We start from the raw sequence: 19,769 nt of genomic DNA on the forward strand, positions 1-19,769 counted from the left end.
ATATAGTTTACTACCCTAATGTTCTAACCATTCAAATAGCCCAATTTTGGCAGCAGATTTCGCTTACGGCCATACCACCTTGAGAACGCCCGAACTCGTCTGATCTCGGAAGCTAAGCAGGGTCGGGCCTGGTTAGTACTTGGATGGGAGACCGCCTGGGAATACCAGGTGCTGTAAGCTTTATATAGTTTACTACCCTAATGTTCTAACCATTCAAATAGCCCAATTTTGGCAGCAGATTTCGCTTACGGCCATACCACCTTGAGAACGCCCGAACTCGTCTGATCTCGGAAGCTAAGCAGGGTCGGGCCTGGTTAGTACTTGGATGGGAGACCGCCTGGGAATACCAGGTGCTGTAAGCTTTATATAGTTTACTACCCTAATGTTTTAACTATTCAAATAGCCCAATTTTGGCAGCAGATTTCGCTTACGGCCATACCACCTTGAGAACGCCCGAACTCGTCTGATCTCGGAAGCTAAGCAGGGTCGGGCCTGGTTAGTACTTGGATGGGAGACCGCCTGGGAATACCAGGTGCTGTAAGCTTTATATAGTTTACTACCCTAATGTTCTAACCATTCAAATAGCCCAATTTTGGCAGCAGATTTCGCTTACGGCCATACCACCTTGAGAACGCCCGAACTCGTCTGATCTCGGAAGCTAAGCAGGGTCGGGCCTGGTTAGTACTTGGATGGGAGACCGCCTGGGAATACCAGGTGCTGTAAGCTTTATATAGTTTACTACCCTAATGTTTTAACTATTCAAATAGCCCAATTTTGGCAGCAGATTTCGCTTACGGCCATACCACCTTGAGAACGCCCGAACTCGTCTGATCTCGGAAGCTAAGCAGGGTCGGGCCTGGTTAGTACTTGGATGGGAGACCGCCTGGGAATACCAGGTGCTGTAAGCTTTATATAGTTTACTACCCTAATGTTCTAACCATTCAAATAGCCCAATTTTGGCAGCAGATTTCGCTTACGGCCATACCACCTTGAGAACGCCCGAACTCGTCTGATCTCGGAAGCTAAGCAGGGTCGGGCCTGGTTAGTACTTGGATGGGAGACCGCCTGGGAATACCAGGTGCTGTAAGCTTTATATAGTTTACTACCCTAATGTTTTAACTATTCAAATAGCCCAATTTTGGCAGCAGATTTCGCTTACGGCCATACCACCTTGAGAACGCCCGAACTCGTCTGATCTCGGAAGCTAAGCAGGGTCGGGCCTGGTTAGTACTTGGATGGGAGACCGCCTGGGAATACCAGGTGCTGTAAGCTTTATATAGTTTACTACCCTAATGTTCTAACCATTCAAATAGCCCAATTTTGGCAGCAGATTTCGCTTACGGCCATACCACCTTGAGAACGCCCGAACTCGTCTGATCTCGGAAGCTAAGCAGGGTCGGGCCTGGTTAGTACTTGGATGGGAGACCGCCTGGGAATACCAGGTGCTGTAAACTTTATATAGTTTACTACCCTAAGGTTTTAACTATTCAAATAGCCCAATTTTGGCAGCAGATTTCGCTTACGGCCATACCACCTTGAGAACGCCCGAACTCGTCTGATCTCGGAAGCTAAGCAGGGTCGGGCCTGGTTAGTACTTGGATGGGAGACCGCCTGGGAATACCAGGTGCTGTAAGCTTTATATAGTTTACTACCCTAATGTTTTAACTATTCAAATAGCCCAATTTTGGCAGCAGATTTCGCTTACGGCCATACCACCTTGAGAACGCCCGAACTCGTCTGATCTCGGAAGCTAAGCAGGGTCGGGCCTGGTTAGTACTTGGATGGGAGACCGCCTGGGAATACCAGGTGCTGTAAGCTTTATTGTTTAAAAAAAAAAAAAAAAAAAAAGAGTCAATGAAATGTTTCAAAAATCCTAAATTGTCTTTTTTCCCCTCAAAATTCCTGAAATAGTCTCTCAGTTTCTTCAGAAAGCCTGAAAGAGTCTCTTTTTTTTCTTCTTCAAATAGCCCAATTTTGGCTGCAGATTTCGCTTACGGCCATACCACCTTGAGAACGCCCGAACTCGTCTGATCTCGGAAGCTAAGCAGGGTCGGGCCTGGTTAGTACTTGGATGGGAGACCGCCTGGGAATACCAGGTGCTGTAAGCTTTATGTAGTTTACTACCCTAATGTTCTAACCATTCAAATAGCCCAATTTTGGCAGCAGATTTCGCTTACGGCCATACCACCTTGAGAACGCCCGAACTCGTCTGATCTCGGAAGCTAAGCAGGGTCGGGCCTGGTTAGTACTTGGATGGGAGACCGCCTGGGAATACCAGGTGCTGTAAGCTTTATATAGTTTACTACCCTAATGTTCTAACCATTCAAATAGCCCAATTTTGGCAGCAGATTTCGCTTACGGCCATACCACCTTGAGAACGCCCGAACTCGTCTGATCTCGGAAGCTAAGCAGGGTCGGGCCTGGTTAGTACTTGGATGGGAGACCGCCTGGGAATACCAGGTGCTGTAAGCTTTATGTAGTTTACTACCCTAATGTTTTAACTATTCAAATAGCCCAATTTTGGCAGCAGATTTCGCTTACGGCCATACCACCTTGAGAACGCCCGAACTCGTCTGATCTCGGAAGCTAAGCAGGGTCGGGCCTGGTTAGTACTTGGATGGGAGACCGCCTGGGAATACCAGGTGCTGTAAGCTTTATATAGTTTACTACCCTAATGTTCTAACCATTCAAATAGCCCAATTTTGGCAGCAGATTTCGCTTACGGCCATACCACCTTGAGAACGCCCGAACTCGTCTGATCTCGGAAGCTAAGCAGGGTCGGGCCTGGTTAGTACTTGGATGGGAGACCGCCTGGGAATACCAGGTGCTGTAAGCTTTATATAGTTTACTACCCTAATGTTTTAACTATTCAAATAGCCCAATTTTGGCAGCAGATTTCGCTTACGGCCATACCACCTTGAGAACGCCCGAACTCGTCTGATCTCGGAAGCTAAGCAGGGTCGGGCCTGGTTAGTACTTGGATGGGAGACCGCCTGGGAATACCAGGTGCTGTAAGCTTTATATAGTTTACTACCCTAATGTTCTAACCATTCAAATAGCCCAATTTTGGCAGCAGATTTCGCTTACGGCCATACCACCTTGAGAACGCCCGAACTCGTCTGATCTCGGAAGCTAAGCAGGGTCGGGCCTGGTTAGTACTTGGATGGGAGACCGCCTGGGAATACCAGGTGCTGTAAGCTTTATTGTTTAAAAAAAAAAAAAAAAAAAAAGAGTCAATGAAATGTTTCAAAAATCCTAAATTGTCTTTTTTCCCCTCAAAATTCCTGAAATAGTCTCTCAGTTTCTTCAGAAAGCCTGAAAGAGTCTCTTTTTTTTCTTCTTCAAATAGCCCAATTTTGGCTGCAGATTTCGCTTACGGCCATACCACCTTGAGAACGCCCGAACTCGTCTGATCTCGGAAGCTAAGCAGGGTCGGGCCTGGTTAGTACTTGGATGGGAGACCGCCTGGGAATACCAGGTGCTGTAAGCTTTATGTAGTTTACTACCCTAATGTTCTAACCATTCAAATAGCCCAATTTTGGCAGCAGATTTCGCTTACGGCCATACCACCTTGAGAACGCCCGAACTCGTCTGATCTCGGAAGCTAAGCAGGGTCGGGCCTGGTTAGTACTTGGATGGGAGACCGCCTGGGAATACCAGGTGCTGTAAGCTTTATGTAGTTTACTACCCTAATGTTCTAACCATTCAAATAGCCCAATTTTGGCAGGAGATTTCGCTTACGACCATACCACCTTGAGAACGCCCGAACTCGTCTGATCTCGGAAGCTAAGCAGGGTCGGGCCTGGTTAGTACTTGGATGGGAGACCGCCTGGGAATACCAGGTGCTGTAAGCTTTATGTAGTTTACTACCCTAATGTTCTAACCATTCAAATAGCCCAATTTTGGCAGGAGATTTCGCTTACGACCATACCACCTTGAGAACGCCCGAACTCGTCTGATCTCGGAAGCTAAGCAGGGTCGGGCCTGGTTAGTACTTGGATGGGAGACCGCCTGGGAATACCAGGTGCTGTAAGCTTTATGTAGTTTACTACCCTAATGTTCTAACCATTCAAATAGCCCAATTTTGGCAGCAGATTTCGCTTACGGCCATACCACCTTGAGAACGCCCGAACTCGTCTGATCTCGGAAGCTAAGCAGGGTCGGGCCTGGTTAGTACTTGGATGGGAGACCGCCTGGGAATACCAGGTGCTGTAAGCTTTATATAGTTTACTACCCTAATGTTCTAACCATTCAAATAGCCCAATTTTGGCAGCAGATTTCGCTTACGGCCATACCACCTTGAGAACGCCCGAACTCGTCTGATCTCGGAAGCTAAGCAGGGTCGGGCCTGGTTAGTACTTGGATGGGAGACCGCCTGGGAATACCAGGTGCTCTAAGCTTTATATAGTTTACTACCCTAATGTTCTAACCATTCAAATAGCCCAATTTTGGCAGCAGATTTCGCTTACGGCCATACCACCTTGAGAACGCCCGAACTCGTCTGATCTCGGAAGCTAAGCAGGGTCGGGCCTGGTTAGTACTTGGATGGGAGACCGCCTGGGAATACCAGGTGCTGTAAGCTTTATGTAGTTTACTACCCTAATGTTCTAACCATTCAAATAGCCCAATTTTGGCAGCAGATTTCGCTTACGGCCATACCACCTTGAGAACGCCCGAACTCGTCTGATCTCGGAAGCTAAGCAGGGTCGGGCCTGGTTAGTACTTGGATGGGAGACCGCCTGGGAATACCAGGTGCTGTAAGCTTTATATAGTTTACTACCCTAATGTTTTAACTATTCAAATAGCCCAATTTTGGCAGCAGATTTCGCTTACGGCCATACCACCTTGAGAACGCCCGAACTCGTCTGATCTCGGAAGCTAAGCAGGGTCGGGCCTGGTTAGTACTTGGATGGGAGACCGCCTGGGAATACCAGGTGCTGTAAGCTTTATATAGTTTACTACCCTAATGTTCTAACCATTCAAATAGCCCAATTTTGGCAGCAGATTTCGCTTACGGCCATACCACCTTGAGAACGCCCGAACTCGTCTGATCTCGGAAGCTAAGCAGGGTCGGGCCTGGTTAGTACTTGGATGGGAGACCGCCTGGGAATACCAGGTGCTGTAAGCTTTATATAGTTTACTACCCTAATGTTCTAACCATTCAAATAGCCCAATTTTGGCAGCAGATTTCGCTTACGGCCATACCACCTTGAGAACGCCCGAACTCGTCTGATCTCGGAAGCTAAGCAGGGTCGGGCCTGGTTAGTACTTGGATGGGAGACCGCCTGGGAATACCAGGTGCTGTAAGCTTTATATAGTTTACTACCCTAATGTTTTAACTATTCAAATAGCCCAATTTTGGCAGCAGATTTCGCTTACGGCCATACCACCTTGAGAACGCCCGAACTCGTCTGATCTCGGAAGCTAAGCAGGGTCGGGCCTGGTTAGTACTTGGATGGGAGACCGCCTGGGAATACCAGGTGCTGTAAGCTTTATATAGTTTACTACCCTAATGTTCTAACCATTCAAATAGCCCAATTTTGGCAGCAGATTTCGCTTACGGCCATACCACCTTGAGAACGCCCGAACTCGTCTGATCTCGGAAGCTAAGCAGGGTCGGGCCTGGTTAGTACTTGGATGGGAGACCGCCTGGGAATACCAGGTGCTGTAAGCTTTATATAGTTTACTACCCTAATGTTTTAACTATTCAAATAGCCCAATTTTGGCAGCAGATTTCGCTTACGGCCATACCACCTTGAGAACGCCCGAACTCGTCTGATCTCGGAAGCTAAGCAGGGTCGGGCCTGGTTAGTACTTGGATGGGAGACCGCCTGGGAATACCAGGTGCTGTAAGCTTTATATAGTTTACTACCCTAATGTTCTAACCATTCAAATAGCCCAATTTTGGCAGCAGATTTCGCTTACGGCCATACCACCTTGAGAACGCCCGAACTCGTCTGATCTCGGAAGCTAAGCAGGGTCGGGCCTGGTTAGTACTTGGATGGGAGACCGCCTGGGAATACCAGGTGCTGTAAGCTTTATATAGTTTACTACCCTAATGTTTTAACTATTCAAATAGCCCAATTTTGGCAGCAGATTTCGCTTACGGCCATACCACCTTGAGAACGCCCGAACTCGTCTGATCTCGGAAGCTAAGCAGGGTCGGGCCTGGTTAGTACTTGGATGGGAGACCGCCTGGGAATACCAGGTGCTGTAAGCTTTATATAGTTTACTACCCTAATGTTCTAACCATTCAAATAGCCCAATTTTGGCAGCAGATTTCGCTTACGGCCATACCACCTTGAGAACGCCCGAACTCGTCTGATCTCGGAAGCTAAGCAGGGTCGGGCCTGGTTAGTACTTGGATGGGAGACCGCCTGGGAATACCAGGTGCTGTAAACTTTATATAGTTTACTACCCTAAGGTTTTAACTATTCAAATAGCCCAATTTTGGCAGCAGATTTCGCTTACGGCCATACCACCTTGAGAACGCCCGAACTCGTCTGATCTCGGAAGCTAAGCAGGGTCGGGCCTGGTTAGTACTTGGATGGGAGACCGCCTGGGAATACCAGGTGCTGTAAGCTTTATATAGTTTACTACCCTAATGTTTTAACTATTCAAATAGCCCAATTTTGGCAGCAGATTTCGCTTACGGCCATACCACCTTGAGAACGCCCGAACTCGTCTGATCTCGGAAGCTAAGCAGGGTCGGGCCTGGTTAGTACTTGGATGGGAGACCGCCTGGGAATACCAGGTGCTGTAAGCTTTATTGTTTAAAAAAAAAAAAAAAAAAAAAGAGTCAATGAAATGTTTCAAAAATCCTAAATTGTCTTTTTTCCCCTCAAAATTCCTGAAATAGTCTCTCAGTTTCTTCAGAAAGCCTGAAAGAGTCTCTTTTTTTTCTTCTTCAAATAGCCCAATTTTGGCTGCAGATTTCGCTTACGGCCATACCACCTTGAGAACGCCCGAACTCGTCTGATCTCGGAAGCTAAGCAGGGTCGGGCCTGGTTAGTACTTGGATGGGAGACCGCCTGGGAATACCAGGTGCTGTAAGCTTTATGTAGTTTACTACCCTAATGTTCTAACCATTCAAATAGCCCAATTTTGGCAGCAGATTTCGCTTACGGCCATACCACCTTGAGAACGCCCGAACTCGTCTGATCTCGGAAGCTAAGCAGGGTCGGGCCTGGTTAGTACTTGGATGGGAGACCGCCTGGGAATACCAGGTGCTGTAAGCTTTATATAGTTTACTACCCTAATGTTCTAACCATTCAAATAGCCCAATTTTGGCAGCAGATTTCGCTTACGGCCATACCACCTTGAGAACGCCCGAACTCGTCTGATCTCGGAAGCTAAGCAGGGTCGGGCCTGGTTAGTACTTGGATGGGAGACCGCCTGGGAATACCAGGTGCTGTAAGCTTTATGTAGTTTACTACCCTAATGTTTTAACTATTCAAATAGCCCAATTTTGGCAGCAGATTTCGCTTACGGCCATACCACCTTGAGAACGCCCGAACTCGTCTGATCTCGGAAGCTAAGCAGGGTCGGGCCTGGTTAGTACTTGGATGGGAGACCGCCTGGGAATACCAGGTGCTGTAAGCTTTATATAGTTTACTACCCTAATGTTCTAACCATTCAAATAGCCCAATTTTGGCAGCAGATTTCGCTTACGGCCATACCACCTTGAGAACGCCCGAACTCGTCTGATCTCGGAAGCTAAGCAGGGTCGGGCCTGGTTAGTACTTGGATGGGAGACCGCCTGGGAATACCAGGTGCTGTAAGCTTTATATAGTTTACTACCCTAATGTTTTAACTATTCAAATAGCCCAATTTTGGCAGCAGATTTCGCTTACGGCCATACCACCTTGAGAACGCCCGAACTCGTCTGATCTCGGAAGCTAAGCAGGGTCGGGCCTGGTTAGTACTTGGATGGGAGACCGCCTGGGAATACCAGGTGCTGTAAGCTTTATATAGTTTACTACCCTAATGTTCTAACCATTCAAATAGCCCAATTTTGGCAGCAGATTTCGCTTACGGCCATACCACCTTGAGAACGCCCGAACTCGTCTGATCTCGGAAGCTAAGCAGGGTCGGGCCTGGTTAGTACTTGGATGGGAGACCGCCTGGGAATACCAGGTGCTGTAAGCTTTATATAGTTTACTACCCTAATGTTTTAACTATTCAAATAGCCCAATTTTGGCAGCAGATTTCGCTTACGGCCATACCACCTTGAGAACGCCCGAACTCGTCTGATCTCGGAAGCTAAGCAGGGTCGGGCCTGGTTAGTACTTGGATGGGAGACCGCCTGGGAATACCAGGTGCTGTAAGCTTTATATAGTTTACTACCCTAATGTTTTAACTATTCAAATAGCCCAATTTTGGCAGCAGATTTCGCTTACGGCCATACCACCTTGAGAACGCCCGAACTCGTCTGATCTCGGAAGCTAAGCAGGGTCGGGCCTGGTTAGTACTTGGATGGGAGACCGCCTGGGAATACCAGGTGCTGTAAGCTTTATTGTTTAAAAAAAAAAAAAAAAAAAAAAGAGTCAATGAAATGTTTCAAAAATCCTAAATTGTCTTTTTTCCCCTCAAAATTCCTGAAATAGTCTCTCAGTTTCTTCAGAAAGCCTGAAAGAGTCTCTTTTTTTTCTTCTTCAAATAGCCCAATTTTGGCTGCAGATTTCGCTTACGGCCATACCACCTTGAGAACGCCCGAACTCGTCTGATCTCGGAAGCTAAGCAGGGTCGGGCCTGGTTAGTACTTGGATGGGAGACCGCCTGGGAATACCAGGTGCTGTAAGCTTTATGTAGTTTACTACCCTAATGTTCTAACCATTCAAATAGCCCAATTTTGGCAGCAGATTTCGCTTACGGCCATACCACCTTGAGAACGCCCGAACTCGTCTGATCTCGGAAGCTAAGCAGGGTCGGGCCTGGTTAGTACTTGGATGGGAGACCGCCTGGGAATACCAGGTGCTGTAAGCTTTATGTAGTTTACTACCCTAATGTTCTAACCATTCAAATAGCCCAATTTTGGCAGGAGATTTCGCTTACGACCATACCACCTTGAGAACGCCCGAACTCGTCTGATCTCGGAAGCTAAGCAGGGTCGGGCCTGGTTAGTACTTGGATGGGAGACCGCCTGGGAATACCAGGTGCTGTAAGCTTTATGTAGTTTACTACCCTAATGTTCTAACCATTCAAATAGCCCAATTTTGGCAGGAGATTTCGCTTACGACCATACCACCTTGAGAACGCCCGAACTCGTCTGATCTCGGAAGCTAAGCAGGGTCGGGCCTGGTTAGTACTTGGATGGGAGACCGCCTGGGAATACCAGGTGCTGTAAGCTTTATGTAGTTTACTACCCTAATGTTCTAACCATTCAAATAGCCCAATTTTGGCAGCAGATTTCGCTTACGGCCATACCACCTTGAGAACGCCCGAACTCGTCTGATCTCGGAAGCTAAGCAGGGTCGGGCCTGGTTAGTACTTGGATGGGAGACCGCCTGGGAATACCAGGTGCTGTAAGCTTTATATAGTTTACTACCCTAATGTTCTAACCATTCAAATAGCCCAATTTTGGCAGCAGATTTCGCTTACGGCCATACCACCTTGAGAACGCCCGAACTCGTCTGATCTCGGAAGCTAAGCAGGGTCGGGCCTGGTTAGTACTTGGATGGGAGACCGCCTGGGAATACCAGGTGCTGTAAGCTTTATATAGTTTACTACCCTAATGTTCTAACCATTCAAATAGCCCAATTTTGGCAGCAGATTTCGCTTACGGCCATACCACCTTGAGAACGCCCGAACTCGTCTGATCTCGGAAGCTAAGCAGGGTCGGGCCTGGTTAGTACTTGGATGGGAGACCGCCTGGGAATACCAGGTGCTGTAAGCTTTATGTAGTTTACTACCCTAATGTTCTAACCATTCAAATAGCCCAATTTTGGCAGCAGATTTCGCTTACGGCCATACCACCTTGAGAACGCCCGAACTCGTCTGATCTCGGAAGCTAAGCAGGGTCGGGCCTGGTTAGTACTTGGATGGGAGACCGCCTGGGAATACCAGGTGCTGTAAGCTTTATATAGTTTACTACCCTAATGTTTTAACTATTCAAATAGCCCAATTTTGGCAGCAGATTTCGCTTACGGCCATACCACCTTGAGAACGCCCGAACTCGTCTGATCTCGGAAGCTAAGCAGGGTCGGGCCTGGTTAGTACTTGGATGGGAGACCGCCTGGGAATACCAGGTGCTGTAAGCTTTATATAGTTTACTACCCTAATGTTCTAACCATTCAAATAGCCCAATTTTGGCAGCAGATTTCGCTTACGGCCATACCACCTTGAGAACGCCCGAACTCGTCTGATCTCGGAAGCTAAGCAGGGTCGGGCCTGGTTAGTACTTGGATGGGAGACCGCCTGGGAATACCAGGTGCTGTAAGCTTTATATAGTTTACTACCCTAATGTTCTAACCATTCAAATAGCCCAATTTTGGCAGCAGATTTCGCTTACGGCCATACCACCTTGAGAACGCCCGAACTCGTCTGATCTCGGAAGCTAAGCAGGGTCGGGCCTGGTTAGTACTTGGATGGGAGACCGCCTGGGAATACCAGGTGCTGTAAGCTTTATATAGTTTACTACCCTAATGTTTTAACTATTCAAATAGCCCAATTTTGGCAGCAGATTTCGCTTACGGCCATACCACCTTGAGAACGCCCGAACTCGTCTGATCTCGGAAGCTAAGCAGGGTCGGGCCTGGTTAGTACTTGGATGGGAGACCGCCTGGGAATACCAGGTGCTGTAAGCTTTATTGTTTAAAAAAAAAAAAAAAAAAAAAGAGTCAATGAAATGTTTCAAAAATCCTAAATTGTCTTTTTTCCCCTCAAAATTCCTGAAATAGTCTCTCAGTTTCTTCAGAAAGCCTGAAAGAGTCTCTTTTTTTTTCTTCTTCAAATAGCCCAATTTTGGCTGCAGATTTCGCTTACGGCCATACCATCTTGAGAACGCCCGAACTCGTCTGATCTCGGAAGCTAAGCAGGGTCGGGCCTGGTTAGTACTTGGATGGGAGACCGCCTGGGAATACCAGGTGCTGTAAGCTTTATGTAGTTTACTACCCTAATGTTCTAACCATTCAAATAGCCCAATTTTGGCAGCAGATTTCGCTTACGGCCATACCACCTTGAGAACGCCCGAACTCGTCTGATCTCGGAAGCTAAGCAGGGTCGGGCCTGGTTAGTACTTCGATGGGAGACCGCCTGGGAATACCAGGTGCTGTAAGCTTTATATAGTTTACTACCCTAATGTTCTAACCATTCAAATAGCCCAATTTTGGCAGCAGATTTCGCTTACGGCCATACCACCTTGAGAACGCCCGAACTCGTCTGATCTCGGAAGCTAAGCAGGGTCGGGCCTGGTTAGTACTTGGATGGGAGACCGCCTGGGAATACCAGGTGCTGTAAGCTTTATATAGTTTACTACCCTAATGTTTTAACTATTCAAATAGCCCAATTTTGGCAGCAGATTTCGCTTACGGCCATACCACCTTGAGAACGCCCGAACTCGTCTGATCTCGGAAGCTAAGCAGGGTCGGGCCTGGTTAGTACTTGGATGGGAGACCGCCTGGGAATACCAGGTGCTGTAAGCTTTATATAGTTTACTACCCTAATGTTCTAACCATTCAAATAGCCCAATTTTGGCAGCAGATTTCGCTTACGGCCATACCACCTTGAGAACGCCCGAACTCGTCTGATCTCGGAAGCTAAGCAGGGTCGGGCCTGGTTAGTACTTGGATGGGAGACCGCCTGGGAATACCAGGTGCTGTAAGCTTTATATAGTTTACTACCCTAATGTTTTAACTATTCAAATAGCCCAATTTTGGCAGCAGATTTCGCTTACGGCCATACCACCTTGAGAACGCCCGAACTCGTCTGATCTCGGAAGCTAAGCAGGGTCGGGCCTGGTTAGTACTTGGATGGGAGACCGCCTGGGAATACCAGGTGCTGTAAGCTTTATATAGTTTACTACCCTAATGTTTTAACTATTCAAATAGCCCAATTTTGGCAGCAGATTTCGCTTACGGCCATACCACCTTGAGAACGCCCGAACTCGTCTGATCTCGGAAGCTAAGCAGGGTCGGGCCTGGTTAGTACTTGGATGGGAGACCGCCTGGGAATACCAGGTGCTGTAAGCTTTATTGTTTAAAAAAAAAAAAAAAAAAAAAGAGTCAATGAAATGTTTCAAAAATCCTAAATTGTCTTTTTTCCCCTCAAAATTCCTGAAATAGTCTCTCAGTTTCTTCAGAAAGCCTGAAAGAGTCTCTTTTTTTTCTTCTTCAAATAGCCCAATTTTGGCTGCAGATTTCGCTTACGGCCATACCACCTTGAGAACGCCCGAACTCGTCTGATCTCGGAAGCTAAGCAGGGTCGGGCCTGGTTAGTACTTGGATGGGAGACCGCCTGGGAATACCAGGTGCTGTAAGCTTTATGTAGTTTACTACCCTAATGTTCTAACCATTCAAATAGCCCAATTTTGGCAGCAGATTTCGCTTACGGCCATACCACCTTGAGAACGCCCGAACTCGTCTGATCTCGGAAGCTAAGCAGGGTCGGGCCTGGTTAGTACTTGGATGGGAGACCGCCTGGGAATACCAGGTGCTGTAAGCTTTATGTAGTTTACTACCCTAATGTTCTAACCATTCAAATAGCCCAATTTTGGCAGGAGATTTCGCTTACGACCATACCACCTTGAGAACGCCCGAACTCGTCTGATCTCGGAAGCTAAGCAGGGTCGGGCCTGGTTAGTACTTGGATGGGAGACCGCCTGGGAATACCAGGTGCTGTAAGCTTTATGTAGTTTACTACCCTAATGTTCTAACCATTCAAATAGCCCAATTTTGGCAGGAGATTTCGTTTACGACCATACCACCTTGAGAACGCCCGAACTCGTCTGATCTCGGAAGCTAAGCAGGGTCGGGCCTGGTTAGTACTTGGATGGGAGACCGCCTGGGAATACCAGGTGCTGTAAGCTTTATGTAGTTTACTACCCTAATGTTCTAACCATTCAAATAGCCCAATTTTGGCAGCAGATTTCGCTTACGGCCATACCACCTTGAGAACGCCCGAACTCGTCTGATCTCGGAAGCTAAGCAGGGTCGGGCCTGGTTAGTACTTGGATGGGAGACCGCCTGGGAATACCAGGTGCTGTAAGCTTTATATAGTTTACTACCCTAATGTTCTAACCATTCAAATAGCCCAATTTTGGCAGCAGATTTCGCTTACGGCCATACCACCTTGAGAACGCCCGAACTCGTCTGATCTCGGAAGCTAAGCAGGGTCGGGCCTGGTTAGTACTTGGATGGGAGACCGCCTGGGAATACCAGGTGCTGTAAGCTTTATATAGTTTACTACCCTAATGTTCTAACCATTCAAATAGCCCAATTTTGGCAGCAGATTTCGCTTACGGCCATACCACCTTGAGAACGCCCGAACTCGTCTGATCTCGGAAGCTAAGCAGGGTCGGGCCTGGTTAGTACTTGGATGGGAGACCGCCTGGGAATACCAGGTGCTGTAAGCTTTATGTAGTTTACTACCCTAATGTTCTAACCATTCAAATAGCCCAATTTTGGCAGCAGATTTCGCTTACGGCCATACCACCTTGAGAACGCCCGAACTCGTCTGATCTCGGAAGCTAAGCAGGGTCGGGCCTGGTTAGTACTTGGATGGGAGACCGCCTGGGAATACCAGGTGCTGTAAGCTTTATATAGTTTACTACCCTAATGTTTTAACTATTCAAATAGCCCAATTTTGGCAGCAGATTTCGCTTACGGCCATACCACCTTGAGAACGCCCGAACTCGTCTGATCTCGGAAGCTAAGCAGGGTCGGGCCTGGTTAGTACTTGGATGGGAGACCGCCTGGGAATACCAGGTGCTGTAAGCTTTATATAGTTTACTACCCTAATGTTCTAACCATTCAAATAGCCCAATTTTGGCAGCAGATTTCGCTTACGGCCATACCACCTTGAGAACGCCCGAACTCGTCTGATCTCGGAAGCTAAGCAGGGTCGGGCCTGGTTAGTACTTGGATGGGAGACCGCCTGGGAATACCAGGTGCTGTAAGCTTTATATAGTTTACTACCCTAATGTTCTAACCATTCAAATAGCCCAATTTTGGCAGCAGATTTCGCTTACGGCCATACCACCTTGAGAACGCCCGAACTCGTCTGATCTCGGAAGCTAAGCAGGGTCGGGCCTGGTTAGTACTTGGATGGGAGACCGCCTGGGAATACCAGGTGCTGTAAGCTTTATATAGTTTACTACCCTAATGTTTTAACTATTCAAATAGCCCAATTTTGGCAGCAGATTTCGCTTACGGCCATACCACCTTGAGAACGCCCGAACTCGTCTGATCTCGGAAGCTAAGCAGGGTCGGGCCTGGTTAGTACTTGGATGGGAGACCGCCTGGGAATACCAGGTGCTGTAAGCTTTATATAGTTTACTACCCTAATGTTCTAACCATTCAAATAGCCCAATTTTGGCAGCAGATTTCGCTTACGGCCATACCACCTTGAGAACGCCCGAACTCGTCTGATCTCGGAAGCTAAGCAGGGTCGGGCCTGGTTAGTACTTGGATGGGAGACCGCCTGGGAATACCAGGTGCTGTAAGCTTTATATAGTTTACTACCCTAATGTTTTAACTATTCAAATAGCCCAATTTTGGCAGCAGATTTCGCTTACGGCCATACCACCTTGAGAACGCCCGAACTCGTCTGATCTCGGAAGCTAAGCAGGGTCGGGCCTGGTTAGTACTTGGATGGGAGACCGCCTGGGAATACCAGGTGCTGTAAGCTTTATTGTTTAAAAAAAAAAAAAAAAAAAAAGAGTCAATGAAATGTTTCAAAAATCCTAAATTGTCTTTTTTCCCCTCAAAATTCCTGAAATAGTCTCTCAGTTTCTTCAGAAAGCCTGAAAGAGTCTCTTTTTTTTTCTTCTTCAAATAGCCCAATTTTGGCAGGAGATTTCGCTTACGACCATACCACCTTGAGAACGCCCGAACTCGTCTGATCTCGGAAGCTAAGCAGGGTCGGGCCTGGTTAGTACTTGGATGGGAGACCGCCTGGGAATACCAGGTGCTGTAAGCTTTATGTAGTTTACTACCCTAATGTTCTAACCATTCAAATAGCCCAATTTTGGCAACAGATTTCGCTTACGGCCATACCACCTTGAGAACGCCCGAACTCGTCTGATCTCGGAAGCTAAGCAGGGTCGGGCCTGGTTAGTACTTGGATGGGAGACCGCCTGGGAATACCAGGTGCTGTAAGCTTTATATAGTTTACTACCCTAATGTTCTAACCATTCAAATAGCCCAATTTTGGCAGCAGATTTCGCTTACGGCCATACCACCTTGAGAACGCCCGAACTCGTCTGATCTCGGAAGCTAAGCAGGGTCGGGCCTGGTTAGTACTTGGATGGGAGACCGCCTGGGAATACCAGGTGCTGTAAGCTTTATATAGTTTACTACCCTAATGTTTTAACTATTCAAATAGCCCAATTTTGGCAGCAGATTTCGCTTACGGCCATACCACCTTGAGAACGCCCGAACTCGTCTGATCTCGGAAGCTAAGCAGGGTCGGGCCTGGTTAGTACTTGGATGGGAGACCGCCTGGGAATACCAGGTGCTGTAAGCTTTATATAGTTTACTACCCTAATGTTCTAACCATTCAAATAGCCCAATTTTGGCAGCAGATTTCGCTTACGGCCATACCACCTTGAGAACGCCCGAACTCGTCTGATCTCGGAAGCTAAGCAGGGTCGGGCCTGGTTAGTACTTGGATGGGAGACCGCCTGGGAATAGCAGGTGCTGTAAGCTTTATATAGTTTACTACCCTAATGTTTCAACTATTCAAATAGCCCAATTTTGGCAGCAGATTTCGCTTACGGCCATACCACCTTGAGAACGCCCGAACTCGTCTGATCTCGGAAGCTAGGCAGGGTCGGGCCTGGTTAGTACTTGGATGGGAGACCGCCTGGGAATAGCAGGTGCTGTAAGCTTTATATAGTTTACTACCCTAATGTTTTAACTATTCAAATAGCCCAATTTTGGCAGCAGATTTCGCTTACGGCCATACCACCTTGAGAACGCCCGAACTCGTCTGATCTCGGAAGCTAAGCAGGGTCGGGCCTGGTTAGTACTTGGATGGGAGACCGCCTGGGAATACCAGGTGCTGTAAGCTTTATATAGTTTACTACCCTAATGTTCTAACCATTCAAATAGCCCAATTTTGGCAGCAGATTTCGCTTACGGCCATACCACCTTGAGAACGCCCGAACTCGTCTGATCTCGGAAGCTAAGCAGGGTCGGGCCTGGTTAGTACTTGGATGGGAGACCGCCTGGGAATACCAGGTGCTGTAAGCTTTATATAGTTTACTACCCTAATGTTTTAACTATTCAAATAGCCCAATTTTGGCAGCAGATTTCGCTTACGGCCATACCACCTTGAGAACGCCCGAACTCGTCTGATCTCGGAAGCTAAGCAGGGTCGGGCCTGGTTAGTACTTGGATGGGAGACCGCCTGGGAATACCAAGTGCTGTAAGCTTTATTGTTTAAAAAAAAAAAAAAGAGTCAATGAAATGTTTCAAAAATCCTAAATTGTCTTTTTTCCCCTCAAAATTCCTGAAATAGTCTCTCAGTTTCTTCAGAAAGCCTGAAAGAGTCTCTTTTTTTTCTTCTTCAAATAGCCCAATTTTGGCTGCAGATTTCGCTTACGGCCATACCACCTTGAGAACGCCCGAACTCGTCTGATCTCGGAAGCTAAGCAGGGTCGGGCCTGGTTAGTACTTGGATGGGAGACCGCCTGGGAATACCAGGTGCTGTAAGCTTTATGTAGTTTACTACCCTAATGTTCTAACCATTCAAATAGCCCAATTTTGGCAGCAGATTTCGCTTACGGCCATACCACCTTGAGAACGCCCGAACTCGTCTGATCTCGGAAGCTAAGCAGGGTCGGGCCTGGTTAGTACTTGGATGGGAGACCGCCTGGGAATACCAGGTGCTGTAAGCTTTATGTAGTTTACTACCCTAATGTTCTAACCATTCAAATAGCCCAATTTTGGCAGGAGATTTCGCTTACGACCATACCACCTTGAGAACGCCCGAACTCGTCTGATCTCGGAAGCTAAGCAGGGTCGGGCCTGGTTAGTACTTGGATGGGAGACCGCCTGGGAATACCAGGTGCTGTAAGCTTTATGTAGTTTACTACCCTAATGTTCTAACCATTCAAATAGCCCAATTTTGGCAGCAGATTTCGCTTACGGCCATACCACCTTGAGAACGCCCGAACTCGTCTGATCTCGGAAGCTAAGCAGGGTCGGGCCTGGTTAGTACTTGGATGGGAGACCGCCTGTGAATACCAGGTGCTGTAAGCTTTATATAGTTTACTACCCTAATGTTCTAACCATTCAAATAGCCCAATTTTGGCAGCAGATTTCGCTTACGGCCATACCACCTTGAGAACGCCCGAACTCGTCTGGTCTCGGAAGCTAAGCAGGGTCGGGCCTGGTTAGTACTTGGATGGGAGACCGCCTGGGAATACCAGGTGCTGTAAGCTTTATATAGTTTACTACCCTAATGTTCTAACCATTCAAATAGCCCAATTTTGGCAGCAGATTTCGCTTACGGCCATACCACCTTGAGAACGCCCGAACTCGTCTGATCTCGGAAGCTAAGCAGGGTCGGGCCTGGTTAGTACTTGGATGGGAGACCGCCTGGGAATACCAGGTGCTGTAAGCTTTATATAGTTTACTACCCTAATGTTCTAACCATTCAAATAGCCCAATTTTGGCAGCAGATTTCGCTTACGGCCATACCACCTTGAGAACGCCCGAACTCGTCTGATCTCGGAAGCTAAGCAGGGTCGGGCCTGGTTAGTACTTGGATGGGAGACCGCCTGGGAATACCAGGTGCTGTAAGCTTTATATAGTTTACTACCCTAATGTTTTAACTATTCAAATAGCCCAATTTTGGCAGCAGATTTCGCTTACGGCCATACCACCTTGAGAACGCCCGAACTCGTCTGATCTCGGAAGCTAAGCAGGGTCGGGCCTGGTTAGTACTTGGATGGGAGACCGCCTGGGAATACCAGGTGCTGTAAGCTTTATATAGTTTACTACCCTAATGTTCTAACCATTCAAATAGCCCAATTTTGGCAGCAGATTTCGCTTACGGCCATACCACCTTGAGAACGCCCGAACTCGTCTGATCTCGGAAGCTAAGCAGGGTCGGGCCTGGTTAGTACTTGGATGGGAGACCGCCTGGGAATACCAGGTGCTGTAAGCTTTATATAGTTTACTACCCTAATGTTTTAACTATTCAAATAGCCCAATTTTGGCAGCAGATTTCGCTTACGGCCATACCACCTTGAGAACGCCCGAACTCGTCTGATCTCGGAAGCTAAGCAGGGTCGGGCCTGGTTAGTACTTGGATGGGAGACCGCCTGGGAATACCAGGTGCTGTAAGCTTTATATAGTTTACTACCCTAATGTTCTAACCATTCAAATAGCCCAATTTTGGCAGCAGATTTCGCTTACGGCCATACCACCTTGAGAACGCCCGAACTCGTCTGATCTCGGAAGCTAAGCAGGGTCGGGCCTGGTTAGTACTTGGATGGGAGACCGCCTGGGAATACCAGGTGCTGTAAGCTTTATATAGTTTACTACCCTAATGTTTTAACTATTCAAATAGCCCAATTTTGGCAGCAGATTTCGCTTACGGCCATACCACCTTGAGAACGCCCGAACTCGTCTGATCTCGGAAGCTAAGCAGGGTCGGGCCTGGTTAGTACTTGGATGGGAGACCGCCTGGGAATACCAGGTGCTGTAAGCTTTATTGTTTAAAAAAAAAAAAAAAAAAAAGAGTCAATGAAATGTTTCAAAAATCCTAAATTGTCTTTTTTCCCCTCAAAATTCCTGAAATAGTCTCTCAGTTTCTTCAGAAAGCCTGAAAGAGTCTCTTTTTTTTCTTCTTCAAATAGCCCAATTTTGGCTGCAGATTTCGCTTACGGCCATACCACCTTGAGAACGCCCGAACTCGTCTGATCTCGGAAGCTAAGCAGGGTCGGGCCTGGTTAGTACTTGGATGGGAGACCGCCTGGGAATACCAGGTGCTGTAAGCTTTATGTAGTTTACTACCCTAATGTTCTAATCATTCAAATAGCCCAATTTTGGCAGCAGATTTCGCTTACGGCCATACCACCTTGAGAACGCCCGAACTCGTCTGATCTCGGAAGCTAAGCAGGGTCGGGCCTGGTTAGTACTTGGATGGGAGACCGCCTGGGAATACCAGGTGCTGTAAGCTTTATGTAGTTTACTACCCTAATGTTCTAACCATTCAAATAGCCCAATTTTGGCAGGAGATTTCGCTTACGACCATACCACCTTGAGAACGCCCGAACTCGTCTGATCTCGGAAGCTAAGCAGGGTCGGGCCTGGTTAGTACTTGGATGGGAGACCGCCTGGGAATACCAGGTGCTGTAAGCTTTATGTAGTTTACTACCCTAATGTTCTAACCATTCAAATAGCCCAATTTTGGCAGCAGATTTCGCTTACGGCCATACCACCTTGAGAACGCCCGAACTCGTCTGATCTCGGAAGCTAAGCAGGGTCGGGCCTGGTTAGTACTTGGATGGGAGACCGCCTGGGAATACCAGGTGCTGTAAGCTTTATATAGTTTACTACCCTAATGTTCTAACCATTCAAATAGCCCAATTTTGGCAGCAG

At 47.5% G+C, this 19,769-nt stretch overlaps 103 non-coding genes across 103 annotated transcripts; all 103 read left to right on the forward strand.

Moving 5' to 3' along the window:
* Window positions 1-61: 61 nt before the first annotated feature.
* On the forward strand, window positions 62-180 carry LOC148987429 (5S ribosomal RNA). The gene has a single exon (XR_016167476.1). It is a non-coding gene; the product is annotated as a 5S ribosomal RNA (ribosomal RNA).
* Window positions 181-243: 63 nt separating this feature from the next.
* Window positions 244-362, forward strand: LOC148987430 (5S ribosomal RNA). Its single transcript, XR_016167477.1, has one exon. It is a non-coding gene; the product is annotated as a 5S ribosomal RNA (ribosomal RNA).
* Window positions 363-425: 63 nt separating this feature from the next.
* LOC148987431 (5S ribosomal RNA) lies at window positions 426-544 on the forward strand. Its single transcript, XR_016167479.1, has one exon. It is a non-coding gene; the product is annotated as a 5S ribosomal RNA (ribosomal RNA).
* A 63-nt stretch (window positions 545-607) lies between these two features.
* LOC148987432 (5S ribosomal RNA) lies at window positions 608-726 on the forward strand. Its single transcript, XR_016167480.1, has one exon. It is a non-coding gene; the product is annotated as a 5S ribosomal RNA (ribosomal RNA).
* A 63-nt stretch (window positions 727-789) lies between these two features.
* On the forward strand, window positions 790-908 carry LOC148987433 (5S ribosomal RNA). Its single transcript, XR_016167481.1, has one exon. It is a non-coding gene; the product is annotated as a 5S ribosomal RNA (ribosomal RNA).
* A 63-nt stretch (window positions 909-971) lies between these two features.
* On the forward strand, window positions 972-1,090 carry LOC148987434 (5S ribosomal RNA). The gene has a single exon (XR_016167482.1). It is a non-coding gene; the product is annotated as a 5S ribosomal RNA (ribosomal RNA).
* A 63-nt stretch (window positions 1,091-1,153) lies between these two features.
* On the forward strand, window positions 1,154-1,272 carry LOC148987435 (5S ribosomal RNA). Its single transcript, XR_016167483.1, has one exon. It is a non-coding gene; the product is annotated as a 5S ribosomal RNA (ribosomal RNA).
* Window positions 1,273-1,335: 63 nt separating this feature from the next.
* Window positions 1,336-1,454, forward strand: LOC148987436 (5S ribosomal RNA). The gene has a single exon (XR_016162246.1). It is a non-coding gene; the product is annotated as a 5S ribosomal RNA (ribosomal RNA).
* A 63-nt stretch (window positions 1,455-1,517) lies between these two features.
* LOC148987437 (5S ribosomal RNA) lies at window positions 1,518-1,636 on the forward strand. The gene has a single exon (XR_016167484.1). It is a non-coding gene; the product is annotated as a 5S ribosomal RNA (ribosomal RNA).
* Window positions 1,637-1,699: 63 nt separating this feature from the next.
* LOC148987438 (5S ribosomal RNA) lies at window positions 1,700-1,818 on the forward strand. Its single transcript, XR_016167485.1, has one exon. It is a non-coding gene; the product is annotated as a 5S ribosomal RNA (ribosomal RNA).
* Window positions 1,819-1,989: 171 nt separating this feature from the next.
* Window positions 1,990-2,108, forward strand: LOC148987439 (5S ribosomal RNA). The gene has a single exon (XR_016167486.1). It is a non-coding gene; the product is annotated as a 5S ribosomal RNA (ribosomal RNA).
* A 63-nt stretch (window positions 2,109-2,171) lies between these two features.
* LOC148987440 (5S ribosomal RNA) lies at window positions 2,172-2,290 on the forward strand. Its single transcript, XR_016167487.1, has one exon. It is a non-coding gene; the product is annotated as a 5S ribosomal RNA (ribosomal RNA).
* A 63-nt stretch (window positions 2,291-2,353) lies between these two features.
* LOC148987441 (5S ribosomal RNA) lies at window positions 2,354-2,472 on the forward strand. Its single transcript, XR_016167488.1, has one exon. It is a non-coding gene; the product is annotated as a 5S ribosomal RNA (ribosomal RNA).
* A 63-nt stretch (window positions 2,473-2,535) lies between these two features.
* LOC148987442 (5S ribosomal RNA) lies at window positions 2,536-2,654 on the forward strand. Its single transcript, XR_016167490.1, has one exon. It is a non-coding gene; the product is annotated as a 5S ribosomal RNA (ribosomal RNA).
* A 63-nt stretch (window positions 2,655-2,717) lies between these two features.
* LOC148987443 (5S ribosomal RNA) lies at window positions 2,718-2,836 on the forward strand. Its single transcript, XR_016167491.1, has one exon. It is a non-coding gene; the product is annotated as a 5S ribosomal RNA (ribosomal RNA).
* Window positions 2,837-2,899: 63 nt separating this feature from the next.
* LOC148987444 (5S ribosomal RNA) lies at window positions 2,900-3,018 on the forward strand. The gene has a single exon (XR_016167492.1). It is a non-coding gene; the product is annotated as a 5S ribosomal RNA (ribosomal RNA).
* A 63-nt stretch (window positions 3,019-3,081) lies between these two features.
* LOC148987445 (5S ribosomal RNA) lies at window positions 3,082-3,200 on the forward strand. Its single transcript, XR_016167493.1, has one exon. It is a non-coding gene; the product is annotated as a 5S ribosomal RNA (ribosomal RNA).
* Window positions 3,201-3,371: 171 nt separating this feature from the next.
* On the forward strand, window positions 3,372-3,490 carry LOC148987446 (5S ribosomal RNA). Its single transcript, XR_016167494.1, has one exon. It is a non-coding gene; the product is annotated as a 5S ribosomal RNA (ribosomal RNA).
* Window positions 3,491-3,553: 63 nt separating this feature from the next.
* LOC148987447 (5S ribosomal RNA) lies at window positions 3,554-3,672 on the forward strand. Its single transcript, XR_016167495.1, has one exon. It is a non-coding gene; the product is annotated as a 5S ribosomal RNA (ribosomal RNA).
* Window positions 3,673-3,735: 63 nt separating this feature from the next.
* LOC148987448 (5S ribosomal RNA) lies at window positions 3,736-3,854 on the forward strand. The gene has a single exon (XR_016162847.1). It is a non-coding gene; the product is annotated as a 5S ribosomal RNA (ribosomal RNA).
* A 63-nt stretch (window positions 3,855-3,917) lies between these two features.
* On the forward strand, window positions 3,918-4,036 carry LOC148987449 (5S ribosomal RNA). Its single transcript, XR_016162848.1, has one exon. It is a non-coding gene; the product is annotated as a 5S ribosomal RNA (ribosomal RNA).
* A 63-nt stretch (window positions 4,037-4,099) lies between these two features.
* On the forward strand, window positions 4,100-4,218 carry LOC148987450 (5S ribosomal RNA). Its single transcript, XR_016167496.1, has one exon. It is a non-coding gene; the product is annotated as a 5S ribosomal RNA (ribosomal RNA).
* Window positions 4,219-4,281: 63 nt separating this feature from the next.
* LOC148987451 (5S ribosomal RNA) lies at window positions 4,282-4,400 on the forward strand. The gene has a single exon (XR_016163605.1). It is a non-coding gene; the product is annotated as a 5S ribosomal RNA (ribosomal RNA).
* A 63-nt stretch (window positions 4,401-4,463) lies between these two features.
* Window positions 4,464-4,582, forward strand: LOC148987452 (5S ribosomal RNA). Its single transcript, XR_016167497.1, has one exon. It is a non-coding gene; the product is annotated as a 5S ribosomal RNA (ribosomal RNA).
* A 63-nt stretch (window positions 4,583-4,645) lies between these two features.
* On the forward strand, window positions 4,646-4,764 carry LOC148987453 (5S ribosomal RNA). Its single transcript, XR_016167498.1, has one exon. It is a non-coding gene; the product is annotated as a 5S ribosomal RNA (ribosomal RNA).
* Window positions 4,765-4,827: 63 nt separating this feature from the next.
* On the forward strand, window positions 4,828-4,946 carry LOC148987454 (5S ribosomal RNA). Its single transcript, XR_016167499.1, has one exon. It is a non-coding gene; the product is annotated as a 5S ribosomal RNA (ribosomal RNA).
* A 63-nt stretch (window positions 4,947-5,009) lies between these two features.
* Window positions 5,010-5,128, forward strand: LOC148987455 (5S ribosomal RNA). Its single transcript, XR_016167501.1, has one exon. It is a non-coding gene; the product is annotated as a 5S ribosomal RNA (ribosomal RNA).
* Window positions 5,129-5,191: 63 nt separating this feature from the next.
* On the forward strand, window positions 5,192-5,310 carry LOC148987456 (5S ribosomal RNA). The gene has a single exon (XR_016167502.1). It is a non-coding gene; the product is annotated as a 5S ribosomal RNA (ribosomal RNA).
* Window positions 5,311-5,373: 63 nt separating this feature from the next.
* Window positions 5,374-5,492, forward strand: LOC148987457 (5S ribosomal RNA). The gene has a single exon (XR_016167503.1). It is a non-coding gene; the product is annotated as a 5S ribosomal RNA (ribosomal RNA).
* A 63-nt stretch (window positions 5,493-5,555) lies between these two features.
* LOC148987458 (5S ribosomal RNA) lies at window positions 5,556-5,674 on the forward strand. Its single transcript, XR_016167504.1, has one exon. It is a non-coding gene; the product is annotated as a 5S ribosomal RNA (ribosomal RNA).
* A 63-nt stretch (window positions 5,675-5,737) lies between these two features.
* On the forward strand, window positions 5,738-5,856 carry LOC148987459 (5S ribosomal RNA). Its single transcript, XR_016167505.1, has one exon. It is a non-coding gene; the product is annotated as a 5S ribosomal RNA (ribosomal RNA).
* Window positions 5,857-5,919: 63 nt separating this feature from the next.
* LOC148987460 (5S ribosomal RNA) lies at window positions 5,920-6,038 on the forward strand. Its single transcript, XR_016167506.1, has one exon. It is a non-coding gene; the product is annotated as a 5S ribosomal RNA (ribosomal RNA).
* Window positions 6,039-6,101: 63 nt separating this feature from the next.
* Window positions 6,102-6,220, forward strand: LOC148987461 (5S ribosomal RNA). Its single transcript, XR_016167507.1, has one exon. It is a non-coding gene; the product is annotated as a 5S ribosomal RNA (ribosomal RNA).
* A 63-nt stretch (window positions 6,221-6,283) lies between these two features.
* LOC148987462 (5S ribosomal RNA) lies at window positions 6,284-6,402 on the forward strand. Its single transcript, XR_016162247.1, has one exon. It is a non-coding gene; the product is annotated as a 5S ribosomal RNA (ribosomal RNA).
* A 63-nt stretch (window positions 6,403-6,465) lies between these two features.
* LOC148987463 (5S ribosomal RNA) lies at window positions 6,466-6,584 on the forward strand. The gene has a single exon (XR_016167508.1). It is a non-coding gene; the product is annotated as a 5S ribosomal RNA (ribosomal RNA).
* Window positions 6,585-6,647: 63 nt separating this feature from the next.
* LOC148987464 (5S ribosomal RNA) lies at window positions 6,648-6,766 on the forward strand. The gene has a single exon (XR_016167509.1). It is a non-coding gene; the product is annotated as a 5S ribosomal RNA (ribosomal RNA).
* Window positions 6,767-6,937: 171 nt separating this feature from the next.
* Window positions 6,938-7,056, forward strand: LOC148987465 (5S ribosomal RNA). The gene has a single exon (XR_016167510.1). It is a non-coding gene; the product is annotated as a 5S ribosomal RNA (ribosomal RNA).
* Window positions 7,057-7,119: 63 nt separating this feature from the next.
* LOC148987466 (5S ribosomal RNA) lies at window positions 7,120-7,238 on the forward strand. The gene has a single exon (XR_016167512.1). It is a non-coding gene; the product is annotated as a 5S ribosomal RNA (ribosomal RNA).
* Window positions 7,239-7,301: 63 nt separating this feature from the next.
* Window positions 7,302-7,420, forward strand: LOC148987467 (5S ribosomal RNA). The gene has a single exon (XR_016167513.1). It is a non-coding gene; the product is annotated as a 5S ribosomal RNA (ribosomal RNA).
* A 63-nt stretch (window positions 7,421-7,483) lies between these two features.
* On the forward strand, window positions 7,484-7,602 carry LOC148987468 (5S ribosomal RNA). Its single transcript, XR_016167514.1, has one exon. It is a non-coding gene; the product is annotated as a 5S ribosomal RNA (ribosomal RNA).
* Window positions 7,603-7,665: 63 nt separating this feature from the next.
* LOC148987469 (5S ribosomal RNA) lies at window positions 7,666-7,784 on the forward strand. The gene has a single exon (XR_016167515.1). It is a non-coding gene; the product is annotated as a 5S ribosomal RNA (ribosomal RNA).
* A 63-nt stretch (window positions 7,785-7,847) lies between these two features.
* Window positions 7,848-7,966, forward strand: LOC148987470 (5S ribosomal RNA). The gene has a single exon (XR_016167516.1). It is a non-coding gene; the product is annotated as a 5S ribosomal RNA (ribosomal RNA).
* A 63-nt stretch (window positions 7,967-8,029) lies between these two features.
* LOC148987471 (5S ribosomal RNA) lies at window positions 8,030-8,148 on the forward strand. The gene has a single exon (XR_016167517.1). It is a non-coding gene; the product is annotated as a 5S ribosomal RNA (ribosomal RNA).
* A 63-nt stretch (window positions 8,149-8,211) lies between these two features.
* Window positions 8,212-8,330, forward strand: LOC148987472 (5S ribosomal RNA). The gene has a single exon (XR_016167518.1). It is a non-coding gene; the product is annotated as a 5S ribosomal RNA (ribosomal RNA).
* Window positions 8,331-8,393: 63 nt separating this feature from the next.
* On the forward strand, window positions 8,394-8,512 carry LOC148987473 (5S ribosomal RNA). The gene has a single exon (XR_016167519.1). It is a non-coding gene; the product is annotated as a 5S ribosomal RNA (ribosomal RNA).
* Window positions 8,513-8,684: 172 nt separating this feature from the next.
* Window positions 8,685-8,803, forward strand: LOC148987474 (5S ribosomal RNA). Its single transcript, XR_016167520.1, has one exon. It is a non-coding gene; the product is annotated as a 5S ribosomal RNA (ribosomal RNA).
* A 63-nt stretch (window positions 8,804-8,866) lies between these two features.
* LOC148987475 (5S ribosomal RNA) lies at window positions 8,867-8,985 on the forward strand. Its single transcript, XR_016167521.1, has one exon. It is a non-coding gene; the product is annotated as a 5S ribosomal RNA (ribosomal RNA).
* A 63-nt stretch (window positions 8,986-9,048) lies between these two features.
* On the forward strand, window positions 9,049-9,167 carry LOC148987476 (5S ribosomal RNA). The gene has a single exon (XR_016162849.1). It is a non-coding gene; the product is annotated as a 5S ribosomal RNA (ribosomal RNA).
* Window positions 9,168-9,230: 63 nt separating this feature from the next.
* On the forward strand, window positions 9,231-9,349 carry LOC148987477 (5S ribosomal RNA). The gene has a single exon (XR_016162850.1). It is a non-coding gene; the product is annotated as a 5S ribosomal RNA (ribosomal RNA).
* A 63-nt stretch (window positions 9,350-9,412) lies between these two features.
* On the forward strand, window positions 9,413-9,531 carry LOC148987478 (5S ribosomal RNA). Its single transcript, XR_016167523.1, has one exon. It is a non-coding gene; the product is annotated as a 5S ribosomal RNA (ribosomal RNA).
* Window positions 9,532-9,594: 63 nt separating this feature from the next.
* LOC148987479 (5S ribosomal RNA) lies at window positions 9,595-9,713 on the forward strand. The gene has a single exon (XR_016167524.1). It is a non-coding gene; the product is annotated as a 5S ribosomal RNA (ribosomal RNA).
* A 63-nt stretch (window positions 9,714-9,776) lies between these two features.
* LOC148987480 (5S ribosomal RNA) lies at window positions 9,777-9,895 on the forward strand. Its single transcript, XR_016167525.1, has one exon. It is a non-coding gene; the product is annotated as a 5S ribosomal RNA (ribosomal RNA).
* A 63-nt stretch (window positions 9,896-9,958) lies between these two features.
* On the forward strand, window positions 9,959-10,077 carry LOC148987481 (5S ribosomal RNA). Its single transcript, XR_016167526.1, has one exon. It is a non-coding gene; the product is annotated as a 5S ribosomal RNA (ribosomal RNA).
* Window positions 10,078-10,140: 63 nt separating this feature from the next.
* LOC148987482 (5S ribosomal RNA) lies at window positions 10,141-10,259 on the forward strand. The gene has a single exon (XR_016167527.1). It is a non-coding gene; the product is annotated as a 5S ribosomal RNA (ribosomal RNA).
* A 63-nt stretch (window positions 10,260-10,322) lies between these two features.
* Window positions 10,323-10,441, forward strand: LOC148987483 (5S ribosomal RNA). Its single transcript, XR_016167528.1, has one exon. It is a non-coding gene; the product is annotated as a 5S ribosomal RNA (ribosomal RNA).
* Window positions 10,442-10,504: 63 nt separating this feature from the next.
* LOC148987484 (5S ribosomal RNA) lies at window positions 10,505-10,623 on the forward strand. The gene has a single exon (XR_016167529.1). It is a non-coding gene; the product is annotated as a 5S ribosomal RNA (ribosomal RNA).
* A 63-nt stretch (window positions 10,624-10,686) lies between these two features.
* LOC148987485 (5S ribosomal RNA) lies at window positions 10,687-10,805 on the forward strand. The gene has a single exon (XR_016167530.1). It is a non-coding gene; the product is annotated as a 5S ribosomal RNA (ribosomal RNA).
* Window positions 10,806-10,977: 172 nt separating this feature from the next.
* LOC148987486 (5S ribosomal RNA) lies at window positions 10,978-11,096 on the forward strand. The gene has a single exon (XR_016161308.1). It is a non-coding gene; the product is annotated as a 5S ribosomal RNA (ribosomal RNA).
* Window positions 11,097-11,159: 63 nt separating this feature from the next.
* Window positions 11,160-11,278, forward strand: LOC148987487 (5S ribosomal RNA). Its single transcript, XR_016160268.1, has one exon. It is a non-coding gene; the product is annotated as a 5S ribosomal RNA (ribosomal RNA).
* Window positions 11,279-11,341: 63 nt separating this feature from the next.
* On the forward strand, window positions 11,342-11,460 carry LOC148987488 (5S ribosomal RNA). Its single transcript, XR_016167531.1, has one exon. It is a non-coding gene; the product is annotated as a 5S ribosomal RNA (ribosomal RNA).
* Window positions 11,461-11,523: 63 nt separating this feature from the next.
* Window positions 11,524-11,642, forward strand: LOC148987489 (5S ribosomal RNA). The gene has a single exon (XR_016167532.1). It is a non-coding gene; the product is annotated as a 5S ribosomal RNA (ribosomal RNA).
* Window positions 11,643-11,705: 63 nt separating this feature from the next.
* On the forward strand, window positions 11,706-11,824 carry LOC148987490 (5S ribosomal RNA). Its single transcript, XR_016167534.1, has one exon. It is a non-coding gene; the product is annotated as a 5S ribosomal RNA (ribosomal RNA).
* A 63-nt stretch (window positions 11,825-11,887) lies between these two features.
* Window positions 11,888-12,006, forward strand: LOC148987491 (5S ribosomal RNA). The gene has a single exon (XR_016167535.1). It is a non-coding gene; the product is annotated as a 5S ribosomal RNA (ribosomal RNA).
* A 63-nt stretch (window positions 12,007-12,069) lies between these two features.
* LOC148987492 (5S ribosomal RNA) lies at window positions 12,070-12,188 on the forward strand. The gene has a single exon (XR_016167536.1). It is a non-coding gene; the product is annotated as a 5S ribosomal RNA (ribosomal RNA).
* Window positions 12,189-12,359: 171 nt separating this feature from the next.
* Window positions 12,360-12,478, forward strand: LOC148987493 (5S ribosomal RNA). Its single transcript, XR_016167537.1, has one exon. It is a non-coding gene; the product is annotated as a 5S ribosomal RNA (ribosomal RNA).
* A 63-nt stretch (window positions 12,479-12,541) lies between these two features.
* LOC148987494 (5S ribosomal RNA) lies at window positions 12,542-12,660 on the forward strand. Its single transcript, XR_016167538.1, has one exon. It is a non-coding gene; the product is annotated as a 5S ribosomal RNA (ribosomal RNA).
* Window positions 12,661-12,723: 63 nt separating this feature from the next.
* LOC148987495 (5S ribosomal RNA) lies at window positions 12,724-12,842 on the forward strand. Its single transcript, XR_016162851.1, has one exon. It is a non-coding gene; the product is annotated as a 5S ribosomal RNA (ribosomal RNA).
* Window positions 12,843-12,905: 63 nt separating this feature from the next.
* Window positions 12,906-13,024, forward strand: LOC148987496 (5S ribosomal RNA). Its single transcript, XR_016163402.1, has one exon. It is a non-coding gene; the product is annotated as a 5S ribosomal RNA (ribosomal RNA).
* A 63-nt stretch (window positions 13,025-13,087) lies between these two features.
* On the forward strand, window positions 13,088-13,206 carry LOC148987497 (5S ribosomal RNA). The gene has a single exon (XR_016167540.1). It is a non-coding gene; the product is annotated as a 5S ribosomal RNA (ribosomal RNA).
* A 63-nt stretch (window positions 13,207-13,269) lies between these two features.
* Window positions 13,270-13,388, forward strand: LOC148987498 (5S ribosomal RNA). Its single transcript, XR_016167541.1, has one exon. It is a non-coding gene; the product is annotated as a 5S ribosomal RNA (ribosomal RNA).
* A 63-nt stretch (window positions 13,389-13,451) lies between these two features.
* Window positions 13,452-13,570, forward strand: LOC148987499 (5S ribosomal RNA). Its single transcript, XR_016167542.1, has one exon. It is a non-coding gene; the product is annotated as a 5S ribosomal RNA (ribosomal RNA).
* A 63-nt stretch (window positions 13,571-13,633) lies between these two features.
* Window positions 13,634-13,752, forward strand: LOC148987500 (5S ribosomal RNA). Its single transcript, XR_016167543.1, has one exon. It is a non-coding gene; the product is annotated as a 5S ribosomal RNA (ribosomal RNA).
* Window positions 13,753-13,815: 63 nt separating this feature from the next.
* LOC148987501 (5S ribosomal RNA) lies at window positions 13,816-13,934 on the forward strand. Its single transcript, XR_016167544.1, has one exon. It is a non-coding gene; the product is annotated as a 5S ribosomal RNA (ribosomal RNA).
* A 63-nt stretch (window positions 13,935-13,997) lies between these two features.
* On the forward strand, window positions 13,998-14,116 carry LOC148987502 (5S ribosomal RNA). Its single transcript, XR_016167546.1, has one exon. It is a non-coding gene; the product is annotated as a 5S ribosomal RNA (ribosomal RNA).
* Window positions 14,117-14,179: 63 nt separating this feature from the next.
* LOC148987503 (5S ribosomal RNA) lies at window positions 14,180-14,298 on the forward strand. Its single transcript, XR_016167547.1, has one exon. It is a non-coding gene; the product is annotated as a 5S ribosomal RNA (ribosomal RNA).
* A 63-nt stretch (window positions 14,299-14,361) lies between these two features.
* LOC148987504 (5S ribosomal RNA) lies at window positions 14,362-14,480 on the forward strand. The gene has a single exon (XR_016167548.1). It is a non-coding gene; the product is annotated as a 5S ribosomal RNA (ribosomal RNA).
* A 63-nt stretch (window positions 14,481-14,543) lies between these two features.
* LOC148987505 (5S ribosomal RNA) lies at window positions 14,544-14,662 on the forward strand. Its single transcript, XR_016167549.1, has one exon. It is a non-coding gene; the product is annotated as a 5S ribosomal RNA (ribosomal RNA).
* Window positions 14,663-14,725: 63 nt separating this feature from the next.
* LOC148987506 (5S ribosomal RNA) lies at window positions 14,726-14,844 on the forward strand. Its single transcript, XR_016167550.1, has one exon. It is a non-coding gene; the product is annotated as a 5S ribosomal RNA (ribosomal RNA).
* Window positions 14,845-15,016: 172 nt separating this feature from the next.
* Window positions 15,017-15,135, forward strand: LOC148987507 (5S ribosomal RNA). Its single transcript, XR_016162853.1, has one exon. It is a non-coding gene; the product is annotated as a 5S ribosomal RNA (ribosomal RNA).
* A 63-nt stretch (window positions 15,136-15,198) lies between these two features.
* Window positions 15,199-15,317, forward strand: LOC148987508 (5S ribosomal RNA). Its single transcript, XR_016167551.1, has one exon. It is a non-coding gene; the product is annotated as a 5S ribosomal RNA (ribosomal RNA).
* A 63-nt stretch (window positions 15,318-15,380) lies between these two features.
* Window positions 15,381-15,499, forward strand: LOC148987509 (5S ribosomal RNA). The gene has a single exon (XR_016167552.1). It is a non-coding gene; the product is annotated as a 5S ribosomal RNA (ribosomal RNA).
* A 63-nt stretch (window positions 15,500-15,562) lies between these two features.
* LOC148987510 (5S ribosomal RNA) lies at window positions 15,563-15,681 on the forward strand. Its single transcript, XR_016167553.1, has one exon. It is a non-coding gene; the product is annotated as a 5S ribosomal RNA (ribosomal RNA).
* Window positions 15,682-15,744: 63 nt separating this feature from the next.
* On the forward strand, window positions 15,745-15,863 carry LOC148987511 (5S ribosomal RNA). Its single transcript, XR_016162284.1, has one exon. It is a non-coding gene; the product is annotated as a 5S ribosomal RNA (ribosomal RNA).
* A 63-nt stretch (window positions 15,864-15,926) lies between these two features.
* On the forward strand, window positions 15,927-16,045 carry LOC148987512 (5S ribosomal RNA). Its single transcript, XR_016163981.1, has one exon. It is a non-coding gene; the product is annotated as a 5S ribosomal RNA (ribosomal RNA).
* A 63-nt stretch (window positions 16,046-16,108) lies between these two features.
* On the forward strand, window positions 16,109-16,227 carry LOC148987513 (5S ribosomal RNA). The gene has a single exon (XR_016167554.1). It is a non-coding gene; the product is annotated as a 5S ribosomal RNA (ribosomal RNA).
* A 63-nt stretch (window positions 16,228-16,290) lies between these two features.
* On the forward strand, window positions 16,291-16,409 carry LOC148987514 (5S ribosomal RNA). Its single transcript, XR_016167555.1, has one exon. It is a non-coding gene; the product is annotated as a 5S ribosomal RNA (ribosomal RNA).
* Window positions 16,410-16,472: 63 nt separating this feature from the next.
* Window positions 16,473-16,591, forward strand: LOC148987515 (5S ribosomal RNA). The gene has a single exon (XR_016163127.1). It is a non-coding gene; the product is annotated as a 5S ribosomal RNA (ribosomal RNA).
* Window positions 16,592-16,755: 164 nt separating this feature from the next.
* Window positions 16,756-16,874, forward strand: LOC148987516 (5S ribosomal RNA). The gene has a single exon (XR_016167557.1). It is a non-coding gene; the product is annotated as a 5S ribosomal RNA (ribosomal RNA).
* Window positions 16,875-16,937: 63 nt separating this feature from the next.
* LOC148987517 (5S ribosomal RNA) lies at window positions 16,938-17,056 on the forward strand. Its single transcript, XR_016167558.1, has one exon. It is a non-coding gene; the product is annotated as a 5S ribosomal RNA (ribosomal RNA).
* Window positions 17,057-17,119: 63 nt separating this feature from the next.
* LOC148987518 (5S ribosomal RNA) lies at window positions 17,120-17,238 on the forward strand. The gene has a single exon (XR_016162854.1). It is a non-coding gene; the product is annotated as a 5S ribosomal RNA (ribosomal RNA).
* Window positions 17,239-17,301: 63 nt separating this feature from the next.
* On the forward strand, window positions 17,302-17,420 carry LOC148987519 (5S ribosomal RNA). Its single transcript, XR_016161355.1, has one exon. It is a non-coding gene; the product is annotated as a 5S ribosomal RNA (ribosomal RNA).
* Window positions 17,421-17,483: 63 nt separating this feature from the next.
* Window positions 17,484-17,602, forward strand: LOC148987520 (5S ribosomal RNA). Its single transcript, XR_016161143.1, has one exon. It is a non-coding gene; the product is annotated as a 5S ribosomal RNA (ribosomal RNA).
* A 63-nt stretch (window positions 17,603-17,665) lies between these two features.
* On the forward strand, window positions 17,666-17,784 carry LOC148987521 (5S ribosomal RNA). The gene has a single exon (XR_016167559.1). It is a non-coding gene; the product is annotated as a 5S ribosomal RNA (ribosomal RNA).
* Window positions 17,785-17,847: 63 nt separating this feature from the next.
* LOC148987522 (5S ribosomal RNA) lies at window positions 17,848-17,966 on the forward strand. Its single transcript, XR_016167560.1, has one exon. It is a non-coding gene; the product is annotated as a 5S ribosomal RNA (ribosomal RNA).
* A 63-nt stretch (window positions 17,967-18,029) lies between these two features.
* LOC148987523 (5S ribosomal RNA) lies at window positions 18,030-18,148 on the forward strand. The gene has a single exon (XR_016167561.1). It is a non-coding gene; the product is annotated as a 5S ribosomal RNA (ribosomal RNA).
* Window positions 18,149-18,211: 63 nt separating this feature from the next.
* Window positions 18,212-18,330, forward strand: LOC148987524 (5S ribosomal RNA). Its single transcript, XR_016167562.1, has one exon. It is a non-coding gene; the product is annotated as a 5S ribosomal RNA (ribosomal RNA).
* A 63-nt stretch (window positions 18,331-18,393) lies between these two features.
* Window positions 18,394-18,512, forward strand: LOC148987525 (5S ribosomal RNA). Its single transcript, XR_016167563.1, has one exon. It is a non-coding gene; the product is annotated as a 5S ribosomal RNA (ribosomal RNA).
* Window positions 18,513-18,575: 63 nt separating this feature from the next.
* LOC148987526 (5S ribosomal RNA) lies at window positions 18,576-18,694 on the forward strand. The gene has a single exon (XR_016167564.1). It is a non-coding gene; the product is annotated as a 5S ribosomal RNA (ribosomal RNA).
* Window positions 18,695-18,757: 63 nt separating this feature from the next.
* Window positions 18,758-18,876, forward strand: LOC148987527 (5S ribosomal RNA). The gene has a single exon (XR_016167565.1). It is a non-coding gene; the product is annotated as a 5S ribosomal RNA (ribosomal RNA).
* A 170-nt stretch (window positions 18,877-19,046) lies between these two features.
* Window positions 19,047-19,165, forward strand: LOC148987528 (5S ribosomal RNA). The gene has a single exon (XR_016167566.1). It is a non-coding gene; the product is annotated as a 5S ribosomal RNA (ribosomal RNA).
* Window positions 19,166-19,228: 63 nt separating this feature from the next.
* LOC148987529 (5S ribosomal RNA) lies at window positions 19,229-19,347 on the forward strand. Its single transcript, XR_016167568.1, has one exon. It is a non-coding gene; the product is annotated as a 5S ribosomal RNA (ribosomal RNA).
* A 63-nt stretch (window positions 19,348-19,410) lies between these two features.
* LOC148987530 (5S ribosomal RNA) lies at window positions 19,411-19,529 on the forward strand. The gene has a single exon (XR_016162855.1). It is a non-coding gene; the product is annotated as a 5S ribosomal RNA (ribosomal RNA).
* Window positions 19,530-19,592: 63 nt separating this feature from the next.
* Window positions 19,593-19,711, forward strand: LOC148987531 (5S ribosomal RNA). Its single transcript, XR_016167569.1, has one exon. It is a non-coding gene; the product is annotated as a 5S ribosomal RNA (ribosomal RNA).
* The last annotated feature ends 58 nt before the right edge of the window (window positions 19,712-19,769 follow it).

Source organism: Pimephales promelas, chromosome 3 (assembly GCF_988280905.1).
Source record: "Pimephales promelas chromosome 3, fPimPro1.hap1.1, whole genome shotgun sequence".
Lineage (NCBI taxonomy): Eukaryota > Metazoa > Chordata > Actinopteri > Cypriniformes > Leuciscidae > Pimephales > Pimephales promelas.